Raw genomic sequence first — 12865 nt, 5'->3', positions numbered from 1 at the left:
TGGGCTATCTCCGCAAGGAAACTTCAGATCTGCAAAAGTCATGGTTTTTTGGTCTTCGGGGAGGCAGGGGAACAGGAATATGTGTTTGTTTTTCGAATTTGAGCTTTTTCTGCAATGGGCACTTTTCATACTATAAGCAGTTTTTCCTAACAAATGCAAGATATAGCATGGGCTATCTCCGCAAGGAAACTTCAGATCTGCAAAAGTCATGGTTTTTTGGTCTTCGGGGAGGCAGGGGAACAGGAATATGTGTTTGTTTTGCGAATTTGAGCTCTATCTGCAATGGGCACTTTTCATGCTATAAGCAGTTTTTCCTAACAAATGCAAGATATAGCATGGGCTATCTCCGCAAGGAAACTTCAGATCTGCAAAAGTCATGGTTTTTTGGTCTTCGGGGAGACAAGGGAACATGAATACGTGTTTGTTTTTCGAATTTGAGCTCTTTCTGCAATGGGCACTTTTCATGCTCTAAGCAGTTTTTCCTAACAAATGCAAGATATAGCATGGGCTATCTCCGCAAGGAAACTTCACATCTGCAAAAGTCATGGTTTTTTGATCTTCGGGGAGGCAGGGGAACAGGAATATGTGTCTGTTTTTCGAATTTGAGCTCTTTCTGCAATGGGCACTTTTCATACTATAAGCAGTTTTTCCTAACAAATGCAAGATATAACATGGGCTATCTCCGCAAGGAAACTTCAGATCTGCAAAAGTCATGGTTTTTTGGTGTTCAGTGAGCCGGGGGAACATGAATACGTGTTTGTTTTTCGAATTTGAGCTCTTTCAGCAATGGGCACTTTTCATGCTCTAAGCAGTTTTTCCTAACAAATGCAAGATATAGCATGGGCTATCTCCGCAAGGAAACTTCACATCTGCAAAAGTCATGGTTTTTTGGTCTTCGGGGAGGCAGGGGAACAGGAATATGTGTTTGTTTTTCGAATTTGAGCTTTTTCTGCAATGGGCACTTTTCATACTATAAGCAGTTTTTCCTAACAAATGCAAGATATAGCATGGGCTATCTCCGCAAGGAAACTTCAGATCTGCAAAAGTCATGGTTTTTTGGTCTTCGGGGAGGCAGGGGAACAGGAATATGTGTTTGTTTTGCGAATTTGAGCTCTTTCAGCAATGGGCACTTTTCATGCTCTAAGCAGTTTTTCCTAACAAATGCAAGATATAGCATGGGCTATCTCCGCAAGGAAACTTCAGATCTGCAAAAGTCATGGTTTTTTGGTCTTCGGGGAGGCAGGGGAACAGGAATATGTGTTTGTTTTGCGAATTTGAGCTCTATCTGCAATGGGCACTCTTCATGCTCTAAGCAGTTTTTCCTAACAAATGCAAGATATAACATGGGCTATCTCCGCAAGGAAACTTCAGATCTGCAAAAGTCATGGTTTTTTGGTGTTCAGTGAGCCGGGGGAACATGAATACGTGTTTGTTTTTCGAATTTGAGCTCTTTCTGCAATGGGCACTTTTCATGCTCTAAGCAGTTTTTCCTAACAAATGCAAGATATAGCATGGGCTATCTCCGCAAGGAAACTTCACATCTGCAAAAGTCATGGTTTTTGGTCTTCGGGGAGGCAGGGGAACATGAATACGTGTTTGTTTTTTGAATTTGAGCTCTTTCAGCAATGGGCACTTTTCATGCTCTAAGCAGTTTTTCCTAACAAATGCAAGATATAGCATGGGCTATCTCCGCAAGGAAACTTCACATCTGCAAAAGTCATGGTTTTTTGGTCTTCGGGGAGGCAGGGGAACAGGAATATGTGTTTGTTTTTCGAATTTGAGCTTTTTCTGCAATGGGCACTTTTCATACTATAAGCAGTTTTTCCTAACAAATGCAAGATATAGCATGGGCTATCTCCGCAAGGAAACTTCAGATCTGCAAAAGTCATGGTTTTTTGGTCTTCGGGGAGGCAGGGGAACAGGAATATGTGTTTGTTTTGCGAATTTGAGCTCTATCTGCAATGGGCACTTTTCATGCTATAAGCAGTTTTTCCTAACAAATGCAAGATATAGCATGGGCTATCTCCGCAAGGAAACTTCACATCTGCAAAAGTCATGGTTTTTTGGTCTTCGGGGAGGCAGGGGAACAGGAATATGTGTTTGTTTTTCGAATTTGAGCTTTTTCTGCAATGGGCACTTTTCATACTATAAGCAGTTTTTCCTAACAAATGCAAGATATAGCATGGGCTATCTCCGCAAGGAAACTTCAGATCTGCAAAAGTCATGGTTTTTTGGTCTTCGGGGAGGCAGGGGAACAGGAATATGTGTTTGTTTTGCGAATTTGAGCTCTTTCAGCAATGGGCACTTTTCATGCTCTAAGCAGTTTTTCCTAACAAATGCAAGATATAGCATGGGCTATCTCCGCAAGGAAACTTCAGATCTGCAAAAGTCATGGTTTTTTGGTCTTCGGGGAGGCAGGGGAACAGGAATATGTGTTTGTTTTGCGAATTTGAGCTCTATCTGCAATGGGCACTCTTCATGCTCTAAGCAGTTTTTCCTAACAAATGCAAGATATAACATGGGCTATCTCCGCAAGGAAACTTCAGATCTGCAAAAGTCATGGTTTTTTGGTGTTCAGTGAGCCGGGGGAACATGAATACGTGTTTGTTTTTCGAATTTGAGCTCTTTCTGCAATGGGCACTTTTCATGCTCTAAGCAGTTTTTCCTAACAAATGCAAGATATAGCATGGGCTATCTCCGCAAGGAAACTTCACATCTGCAAAAGTCATGGTTTTTGGTCTTCGGGGAGGCAGGGGAACATGAATACGTGTTTGTTTTTTGAATTTGAGCTCTTTCAGCAATGGGCACTTTTCATGCTCTAAGCAGTTTTTCCTAACAAATGCAAGATATAGCATGGGCTATCTCCGCAAGGAAACTTCACATCTGCAAAAGTCATGGTTTTTTGGTCTTCGGGGAGGCAGGGGAACAGGAATATGTGTTTGTTTTTCGAATTTGAGCTTTTTCTGCAATGGGCACTTTTCATACTATAAGCAGTTTTTCCTAACAAATGCAAGATATAGCATGGGCTATCTCCGCAAGGAAACTTCAGATCTGCAAAAGTCATGGTTTTTTGGTCTTCGGGGAGGCAGGGGAACAGGAATATGTGTTTGTTTTGCGAATTTGAGCTCTATCTGCAATGGGCACTTTTCATGCTATAAGCAGTTTTTCCTAACAAATGCAAGATATAGCATGGGCTATCTCCGCAAGGAAACTTCAGATCTGCAAAAGTCATGGTTTTTTGGTCTTCGGGGAGACAAGGGAACATGAATACGTGTTTGTTTTTCGAATTTGAGCTCTTTCTGCAATGGGCACTTTTCATGCTCTAAGCAGTTTTTCCTAACAAATGCAAGATATAGCATGGGCTATCTCCGCAAGGAAACTTCAGATCTGCAAAAGTCATGGTTTTTTGGTGTTCAGTGAGCCGGGGGAACATGAATACGTGTTTGTTTTTCGAATTTGAGCTCTTTCAGCAATGGGCACTTTTCATGCTCTAAGCAGTTTTTCCTAACAAATGCAAGATATAGCATGGGCTATCTCCGCAAGGAAACTTCACATCTGCAAAAGTCATGGTTTTTTGGTCTTCGGGGAGGCAGGGGAACAGGAATATGTGTTTGTTTTTCGAATTTGAGCTTTTTCTGCAATGGGCACTTTTCATACTATAAGCAGTTTTTCCTAACAAATGCAAGATATAGCATGGGCTATCTCCGCAAGGAAACTTCAGATCTGCAAAAGTCATGGTTTTTTGGTCTTCGGGGAGGCAGGGGAACAGGAATATGTGTTTGTTTTGCGAATTTGAGCTCTTTCAGCAATGGGCACTTTTCATGCTCTAAGCAGTTTTTCCTAACAAATGCAAGATATAGCATGGGCTATCTCCGCAAGGAAACTTCACATCTGCAAAAGTCATGGTTTTTTGGTCTTCGGGGAGACAGGGGAACATGAATACGTGTTTGTTTTTCGAATTTGAGCTCTTCCTGCAATGGGCACTTTTCATGCTCTAAGCAGTTTTTCCTAACAAATGCAAGATATAGCATGGGCTATCTCCGCAAGGAAACTTCACATCTGCAAAAGTCATGGTTTTTTGGTCTTCGGGGAGGCAGGGGAACAGGAATATGTGTTTGTTTTTCGAATTTGAGCTTTTTCTGCAATGGGCACTTTTCATACTATAAGCAGTTTTTCCTAACAAATGCAAGATATAGCATGGGCTATCTCCGCAAGGAAACTTCAGATCTGCAAAAGTCATGGTTTTTTGGTCTTCGGGGAGGCAGGGGAACAGGAATATGTGTTTGTTTTGCGAATTTGAGCTCTATCTGCAATGGGCACTTTTCATGCTCTAAGCAGTTTTTCCTAACAAATGCAAGATATAGCATGGGCTATCTCCGCAAGGAAACTTCAGATCTGCAAAAGTCATGGTTTTTTGGTCTTCGGGGAGGCAGGGGAACATGAATATGTGTTTGTTTTTTGAATTTGAGCTCTTTGTGAAATGGGCACTTTTCATACTATAAGCAGTTTTTCCTAACAAATGCAAGATATATCATGGGCTATCTCCGCAAGGAAACTTCAGATCTGCAAAAGTCATGGTTTTTTGGTCTTCGGGGAGGCAGGGGAACAGGAATATGTGTTTGTTTTTCGAATTTGAGCTTTTTCTGCAATGGGCACTTTTCATACTATAAGCAGTTTTTCCTAACAAATGCAAGATATAGCATGGGCTATCTCCGCAAGGAAACTTCAGATCTGCAAAAGTCATGGTTTTTTGGTCTTCGGGGAGGCAGGGGAACAGGAATATGTGTTTGTTTTGCGAATTTGAGCTCTATCTGCAATGGGCACTTTTCATGCTATAAGCAGTTTTTCCTAACAAATGCAAGATATAGCATGGGCTATCTCCGCAAGGAAACTTCAGATCTGCAAAAGTCATGGTTTTTTGGTCTTCGGGGAGACAAGGGAACATGAATACGTGTTTGTTTTTCGAATTTGAGCTCTTTCTGCAATGGGCACTTTTCATGCTCTAAGCAGTTTTTCCTAACAAATGCAAGATATAGCATGGGCTATCTCCGCAAGGAAACTTCACATCTGCAAAAGTCATGGTTTTTTGATCTTCGGGGAGGCAGGGGAACAGGAATATGTGTCTGTTTTTCGAATTTGAGCTCTTTCTGCAATGGGCACTTTTCATACTATAAGCAGTTTTTCCTAACAAATGCAAGATATAACATGGGCTATCTCCGCAAGGAAACTTCAGATCTGCAAAAGTCATGGTTTTTTGGTGTTCAGTGAGCCGGGGGAACATGAATACGTGTTTGTTTTTCGAATTTGAGCTCTTTCAGCAATGGGCACTTTTCATGCTCTAAGCAGTTTTTCCTAACAAATGCAAGATATAGCATGGGCTATCTCCGCAAGGAAACTTCACATCTGCAAAAGTCATGGTTTTTTGGTCTTCGGGGAGGCAGGGGAACAGGAATATGTGTTTGTTTTTCGAATTTGAGCTTTTTCTGCAATGGGCACTTTTCATACTATAAGCAGTTTTTCCTAACAAATGCAAGATATAGCATGGGCTATCTCCGCAAGGAAACTTCAGATCTGCAAAAGTCATGGTTTTTTGGTCTTCGGGGAGGCAGGGGAACAGGAATATGTGTTTGTTTTGCGAATTTGAGCTCTTTCAGCAATGGGCACTTTTCATGCTCTAAGCAGTTTTTCCTAACAAATGCAAGATATAGCATGGGCTATCTCCGCAAGGAAACTTCACATCTGCAAAAGTCATGGTTTTTTGGTCTTCGGGGAGACAGGGGAACATGAATACGTGTTTGTTTTTCGAATTTGAGCTCTTCCTGCAATGGGCACTTTTCATGCTCTAAGCAGTTTTTCCTAACAAATGCAAGATATAGCATGGGCTATCTCCGCAAGGAAACTTCACATCTGCAAAAGTCATGGTTTTTTGGTCTTCGGGGAGGCAGGGGAACAGGAATATGTGTTTGTTTTTCGAATTTGAGCTTTTTCTGCAATGGGCACTTTTCATACTATAAGCAGTTTTTCCTAACAAATGCAAGATATAGCATGGGCTATCTCCGCAAGGAAACTTCAGATCTGCAAAAGTCATGGTTTTTTGGTCTTCGGGGAGGCAGGGGAACAGGAATATGTGTTTGTTTTGCGAATTTGAGCTCTATCTGCAATGGGCACTTTTCATGCTCTAAGCAGTTTTTCCTAACAAATGCAAGATATAGCATGGGCTATCTCCGCAAGGAAACTTCACATCTGCAAAAGTCATGGTTTTTTGGTCTTCGGGGAGGCAGGGGAACATGAATACGTGTTTGTTTTTTGAATTTGAGCTCTTTCAGCAATGGGCACTTTTCATACTATAAGCAGTTTTTCCTAACAAATGCAAGATATAGCATGGGCTATCTCCGCAAGGAAACTTCAGATCTGCAAAAGTCATGGTTTTTTGGTGTTCAGTGAGCCGGGGGAACATGAATACGTGTTTGTTTTTCGAATTTGAGCTCTTTCAGCAATGGGCACTTTTCATGCTCTAAGCAGTTTTTCCTAACAAATGCAAGATATAGCATGGGCTATCTCCGCAAGGAAACTTCACATCTGCAAAAGTCATGGTTTTTTGGTCTTCGGGGAGGCAGGGGAACAGGAATATGTGTTTGTTTTTCGAATTTGAGCTTTTTCTGCAATGGGCACTTTTCATACTATAAGCAGTTTTTCCTAACAAATGCAAGATATAGCATGGGCTATCTCCGCAAGGAAACTTCAGATCTGCAAAAGTCATGGTTTTTTGGTCTTCGGGGAGGCAGGGGAACAGGAATATGTGTTTGTTTTGCGAATTTGAGCTCTTTCAGCAATGGGCACTTTTCATGCTCTAAGCAGTTTTTCCTAACAAATGCAAGATATAGCATGGGCTATCTCCGCAAGGAAACTTCACATCTGCAAAAGTCATGGTTTTTTGGTCTTCGGGGAGACAGGGGAACATGAATACGTGTTTGTTTTTCGAATTTGAGCTCTTCCTGCAATGGGCACTTTTCATGCTCTAAGCAGTTTTTCCTAACAAATGCAAGATATAGCATGGGCTATCTCCGCAAGGAAACTTCACATCTGCAAAAGTCATGGTTTTTTGGTCTTCGGGGAGGCAGGGGAACAGGAATATGTGTTTGTTTTTCGAATTTGAGCTTTTTCTGCAATGGGCACTTTTCATACTATAAGCAGTTTTTCCTAACAAATGCAAGATATAGCATGGGCTATCTCCGCAAGGAAACTTCAGATCTGCAAAAGTCATGGTTTTTTGGTCTTCGGGGAGGCAGGGGAACAGGAATATGTGTTTGTTTTGCGAATTTGAGCTCTATCTGCAATGGGCACTTTTCATGCTCTAAGCAGTTTTTCCTAACAAATGCAAGATATAGCATGGGCTATCTCCGCAAGGAAACTTCAGATCTGCAAAAGTCATGGTTTTTTGGTCTTCGGGGAGGCAGGGGAACATGAATATGTGTTTGTTTTTTGAATTTGAGCTCTTTGTGAAATGGGCACTTTTCATACTATAAGCAGTTTTTCCTAACAAATGCAAGATATATCATGGGCTATCTCCGCAAGGAAACTTCAGATCTGCAAAAGTCATGGTTTTTTGGTGTTCAGTGAGCCGGGGGAACATGAATACGTGTTTGTTTTTCGAATTTGAGCTCTTTCAGCAATGGGCACTCTTCATGCTCTAAGCAGTTTTTCCTAACAAATGCAAGATATAGCATGGGCTATCTCCGCAAGGAAACTTCACATCTGCAAAAGTCATGGTTTTTTGGTCTTCGGGGAGGCAGGGGAACAGGAATATGTGTTTGTTTTTCGAATTTGAGCTTTTTCTGCAATGGGCACTTTTCATACTATAAGCAGTTTTTCCTAACAAATGCAAGATATAGCATGGGCTATCTCCGCAAGGAAACTTCAGATCTGCAAAAGTCATGGTTTTTTGGTCTTCGGGGAGGCAGGGGAACAGGAATATGTGTTTGTTTTGCGAATTTGAGCTCTTTCAGCAATGGGCACTTTTCATGCTCTAAGCAGTTTTTCCTAACAAATGCAAGATATAGCATGGGCTATCTCCGCAAGGAAACTTCACATCTGCAAAAGTCATGGTTTTTTGGTCTTCGGGGAGACAGGGGAACATGAATACGTGTTTGTTTTTCGAATTTGAGCTCTTCCTGCAATGGGCACTTTTCATGCTCTAAGCAGTTTTTCCTAACAAATGCAAGATATAGCATGGGCTATCTCCGCAAGGAAACTTCACATCTGCAAAAGTCATGGTTTTTTGGTCTTCGGGGAGGCAGGGGAACAGGAATATGTGTTTGTTTTTCGAATTTGAGCTTTTTCTGCAATGGGCACTTTTCATACTATAAGCAGTTTTTCCTAACAAATGCAAGATATAGCATGGGCTATCTCCGCAAGGAAACTTCAGATCTGCAAAAGTCATGGTTTTTTGGTCTTCGGGGAGGCAGGGGAACAGGAATATGTGTTTGTTTTGCGAATTTGAGCTCTATCTGCAATGGGCACTTTTCATGCTCTAAGCAGTTTTTCCTAACAAATGCAAGATATAGCATGGGCTATCTCCGCAAGGAAACTTCAGATCTGCAAAAGTCATGGTTTTTTGGTCTTCGGGGAGGCAGGGGAACATGAATATGTGTTTGTTTTTTGAATTTGAGCTCTTTGTGAAATGGGCACTTTTCATACTATAAGCAGTTTTTCCTAACAAATGCAAGATATATCATGGGCTATCTCCGCAAGGAAACTTCAGATCTGCAAAAGTCATGGTTTTTTGGTGTTCAGTGAGCCGGGGGAACATGAATACGTGTTTGTTTTTCGAATTTGAGCTCTTTCTGCAAAGGGCACTCTTCATGCTCTAAGCAGTTTTTCCTAACAAATGCAAGATATAGCATGGGCTATCTCCGCAAGGAAACTTCACATCTGCAAAAGTCATGGTTTTTTGGTCTTCGGGGAGGCAGGGGAACAGGAATATGTGTTTGTTTTTCGAATTTGAGCTTTTTCTGCAATGGGCACTTTTCATACTATAAGCAGTTTTTCCTAACAAATGCAAGATATAGCATGGGCTATCTCCGCAAGGAAACTTCAGATCTGCAAAAGTCATGGTTTTTTGGTCTTCGGGGAGGCAGGGGAACAGGAATATGTGTTTGTTTTGCGAATTTGAGCTCTATCTGCAATGGGCACTTTTCATGCTATAAGCAGTTTTTCCTAACAAATGCAAGATATAGCATGGGCTATCTCCGCAAGGAAACTTCAGATCTGCAAAAGTCATGGTTTTTTGGTCTTCGGGGAGACAGGGGAACATGAATACGTGTTTGTTTTTCGAATTTGAGCTCTTTCTGCAATGGGCACTTTTCATGCTCTAAGCAGTTTTTCCAAACAAATGCAAGATATAGCATGGGCTATCTCCGCAAGGAAACTTCACATCTGCAAAAGTCATGGTTTTTTGGTCTTCGGGGAGGCAGGGGAACAGGAATATGTCTTTGTTTTTCGAATTTGAGCTTTTTCTGCAATGGGCACTTTTCATACTATAAGCAGTTTTTCCTAACAAATGCAAGATATAGCATGGGCTATCTCCGCAAGGAAACTTCAGATCTGCAAAAGTCATGGTTTTTTGGTCTTCGGGGAGGCAGGGGAACAGGAATATGTGTTTGTTTTGCGAATTTGAGCTCTATCTGCAATGGGCACTTTTCATGCTATAAGCAGTTTTTCCTAACAAATGCAAGATATAGCATGGGCTATCTCCGGAAGGAAACTTCAGATCTGCAAAAGTCATGGTTTTTTGGTCTTCGGGGAGGCAGGGGAACATGAATATGTGTTTGTTTTTTGAATTTGAGCTCTTTGTGAAATGGGCACTTTTCATACTATAAGCAGTTTTTCCTAACAAATGCAAGATATATCATGGGCTATCTCCGCAAGGAAACTTCAGATCTGCAAAACTCATGGTTTTTTGGTGTTCAGTGAGCCGGGGGAACATGAATACGTGTTTGTTTTTCGAATTTGAGCTCTTTCTGCAAAGGGCACTCTTCATGCTCTAAGCAGTTTTTCCTAACAAATGCAAGATATAACATGGGCTATCTCCGCAAGGAAACTTCAGATCTGCAAAAGTCATGGTTTTTTGGTGTTCAGTGAGCCGGGGGAACATGAATACGTGTTTGTTTTTCGAATTTGAGCTCTTTCTGCAATGGGCACTTTTCATGCTCTAAGCAGTTTTTCCTAACAAATGCAAGATATAGCATGGGCTATCTCCGCAAGGAAACTTCACATCTGCAAAAGTCATGGTTTTTTGGTCTTCGGGGAGGCAGGGGAACAGGAATATGTGTTTGTTTTTCGAATTTGAGCTTTTTCTGCAATGGGCACTTTTCATACTATAAGCAGTTTTTCCTAACAAATGCAAGATATAGTATGGGCTATCTCTGCAAGGAAACTTCAGATCTGCAAAAGTCATGGTTTTTTGGTCTTCGGGGAGGCAGGGGAACAGGAATATGTGTTTGTTTTGCGAATTTGAGCTCTATCTGCAATGGGCACTTTTCATGCTCTAAGCAGTTTTTCCTAACAAATGCAAGATATAGCATGGGCTATCTCCGCAAGGAAACTTCAGATCTGCAAAAGTCATGGTTTTTTGGTCTTCGGGGAGGCAGGGGAACAGGAATATGTGTTTGTTTTTCGAATTTGAGCTCTATCTGCAATGGGCACTTTTCATGCTATAAGCAGTTTTTCCTAACAAATGCAAGATATAGCATGGGCTATCTCCGCAAGGAAACTTCAGATCTGCAAAAGTCATGGTTTTTTGGTCTTCGGGGAGGCAGGGGAACAGGAATATGTGTTTGTTTTGCGAATTTGAGCTCTATCTGCAATGGGCACTTTTCATGCTATAAGCAGTTTTTCCTAACAAATGCAAGATATAGCATGGGCTATCTCCGGAAGGAAACTTCAGATCTGCAAAAGTCATGGTTTTTTGGTCTTCGGGGAGACAAGGGAACATGAATATGTGTTTGTTTTTTGAATTTGAGCTCTTTGTGAAATGGGCACTTTTCATACTATAAGCAGTTTTTCCTAACAAATGCAAGATATATCATGGGCTATCTCCGCAAGGAAACTTCAGATCTGCAAAACTCATGGTTTTTTGGTGTTCAGTGAGCCGGGGGAACATGAATACGTGTTTGTTTTTCGAATTTGAGCTCTTTCTGCAAAGGGCACTCTTCATGCTCTAAGCAGTTTTTCCTAACAAATGCAAGATATAGCATGGGCTATCTCCGCAAGGAAACTTCACATCTGCAAAAGTCATGGTTTTTTGGTCTTCGGGGAGGCAGGGGAACAGGAATATGTGTTTGTTTTTCGAATTTGAGCTTTTTCTGCAATGGGCACTTTTCATACTATAAGCAGTTTTTCCTAACAAATGCAAGATATAGCATGGGCTATCTCCGCAAGGAAACTTCAGATCTGCAAAAGTCATGGTTTTTTGGTCTTCGGGGAGGCAGGGGAACATGAATACGTGTTTGTTTTTCGAATTTGAGCTCTTTCTGCAATGGGCACTTTTCATGCTATAAGCAGTTTTTCCTAACAAATGCAAGATATAGCATGGGCTATCTCCGCAAGGAAACTTCAGATCTGCAAACGTCATGGTTTTTTGGTCTTCGGGGAGACAGGGGAACATGAATACGTGTTTGTTTTTCGAATTTGAGCTCTTTCTGCAATGGGCACTTTTCATGCTCAAAGCAGTTTTTCCTAACAAATGCAAAATATAGCATGGGCTATCTCCGCAAGGAAACTTCACATCTGCAAAAGTCATGGTTTTTTGGTCTTCGGGGAGGCAGGGGAACAGGAATATGTCTTTGTTTTTCGAATTTGAGCTTTTTCTGCAATGGGCACTTTTCATACTATAAGCAGTTTTTCCTAACAAATGCAAGATATAGCATGGGCTATCTCCGCAAGGAAACTTCAGATCTGCAAAAGTCATGGTTTTTTGGTTTTCGGGGAGGCAGGGGAACAGGAATATGTGTTTGTTTTGCGAATTTGAGCTCTATCTGCAATGGGCACTTTTCATGCTATAAGCAGTTTTTCCTAACAAATGCAAGATATAGCATGGGCTATCTCCGCAAGGAAACTTCAGATCTGCAAAAGTCATGGTTTTTTGGTCTTCGGGGAGGCAGGGGAACAGGAATATGTGTTTGTTTTGCGAATTTGAGCTCTATCTGCAATGGGCACTTTTCATGCTATAAGCAGTTTTTCCTAACAAATGCAAGATATAGCATGGGCTATCTCCGCAAGGAAACTTCAGATCTGCAAAAGTCATGGTTTTTTGGTCTTCGGGGAGACAAGGGAACATGAATATGTGTTTGTTTTTTGAATTTGAGCTCTTTGTGAAATGGGCACTTTTCATACTATAAGCAGTTTTTCCTAACAAATGCAAGATATATCATGGGCTATCTCCGCAAGGAAACTTCAGATCTGCAAAACTCATGGTTTTTTGGTGTTCAGTGAGCCGGGGGAACATGAATACGTGTTTGTTTTTCGAATTTGAGCTCTTTCTGCAAAGGGCACTCTTCATGCTCTAAGCAGTTTTTCCTAACAAATGCAAGATATAGCATGGGCTATCTCCGCAAGGAAACTTCACATCTGCAAAAGTCATGGTTTTTTGGTCTTCGGGGAGGCAGGGGAACAGGAATATGTGTTTGTTTTTCGAATTTGAGCTTTTTCTGCAATGGGCACTTTTCATACTATAAGCAGTTTTTCCTAACAAATGCAAGATATAGCATGGGCTATCTCCGCAAGGAAACTTCAGATCTGCAAAAGTCATGGTTTTTTGGTCTTCGGGGAGGCAGGGGAACATGAATACGTGTTTGTTTTTCGAATT

Source organism: Vipera berus (assembly GCF_964194415.1).
Source record: "Vipera berus genome assembly, chromosome: 12".
NCBI lineage: Eukaryota > Metazoa > Chordata > Lepidosauria > Squamata > Viperidae > Vipera > Vipera berus.
The sequence above is the reverse complement of the archived record's forward strand: the minus strand, read 5'-3'. Positions refer to the sequence as shown.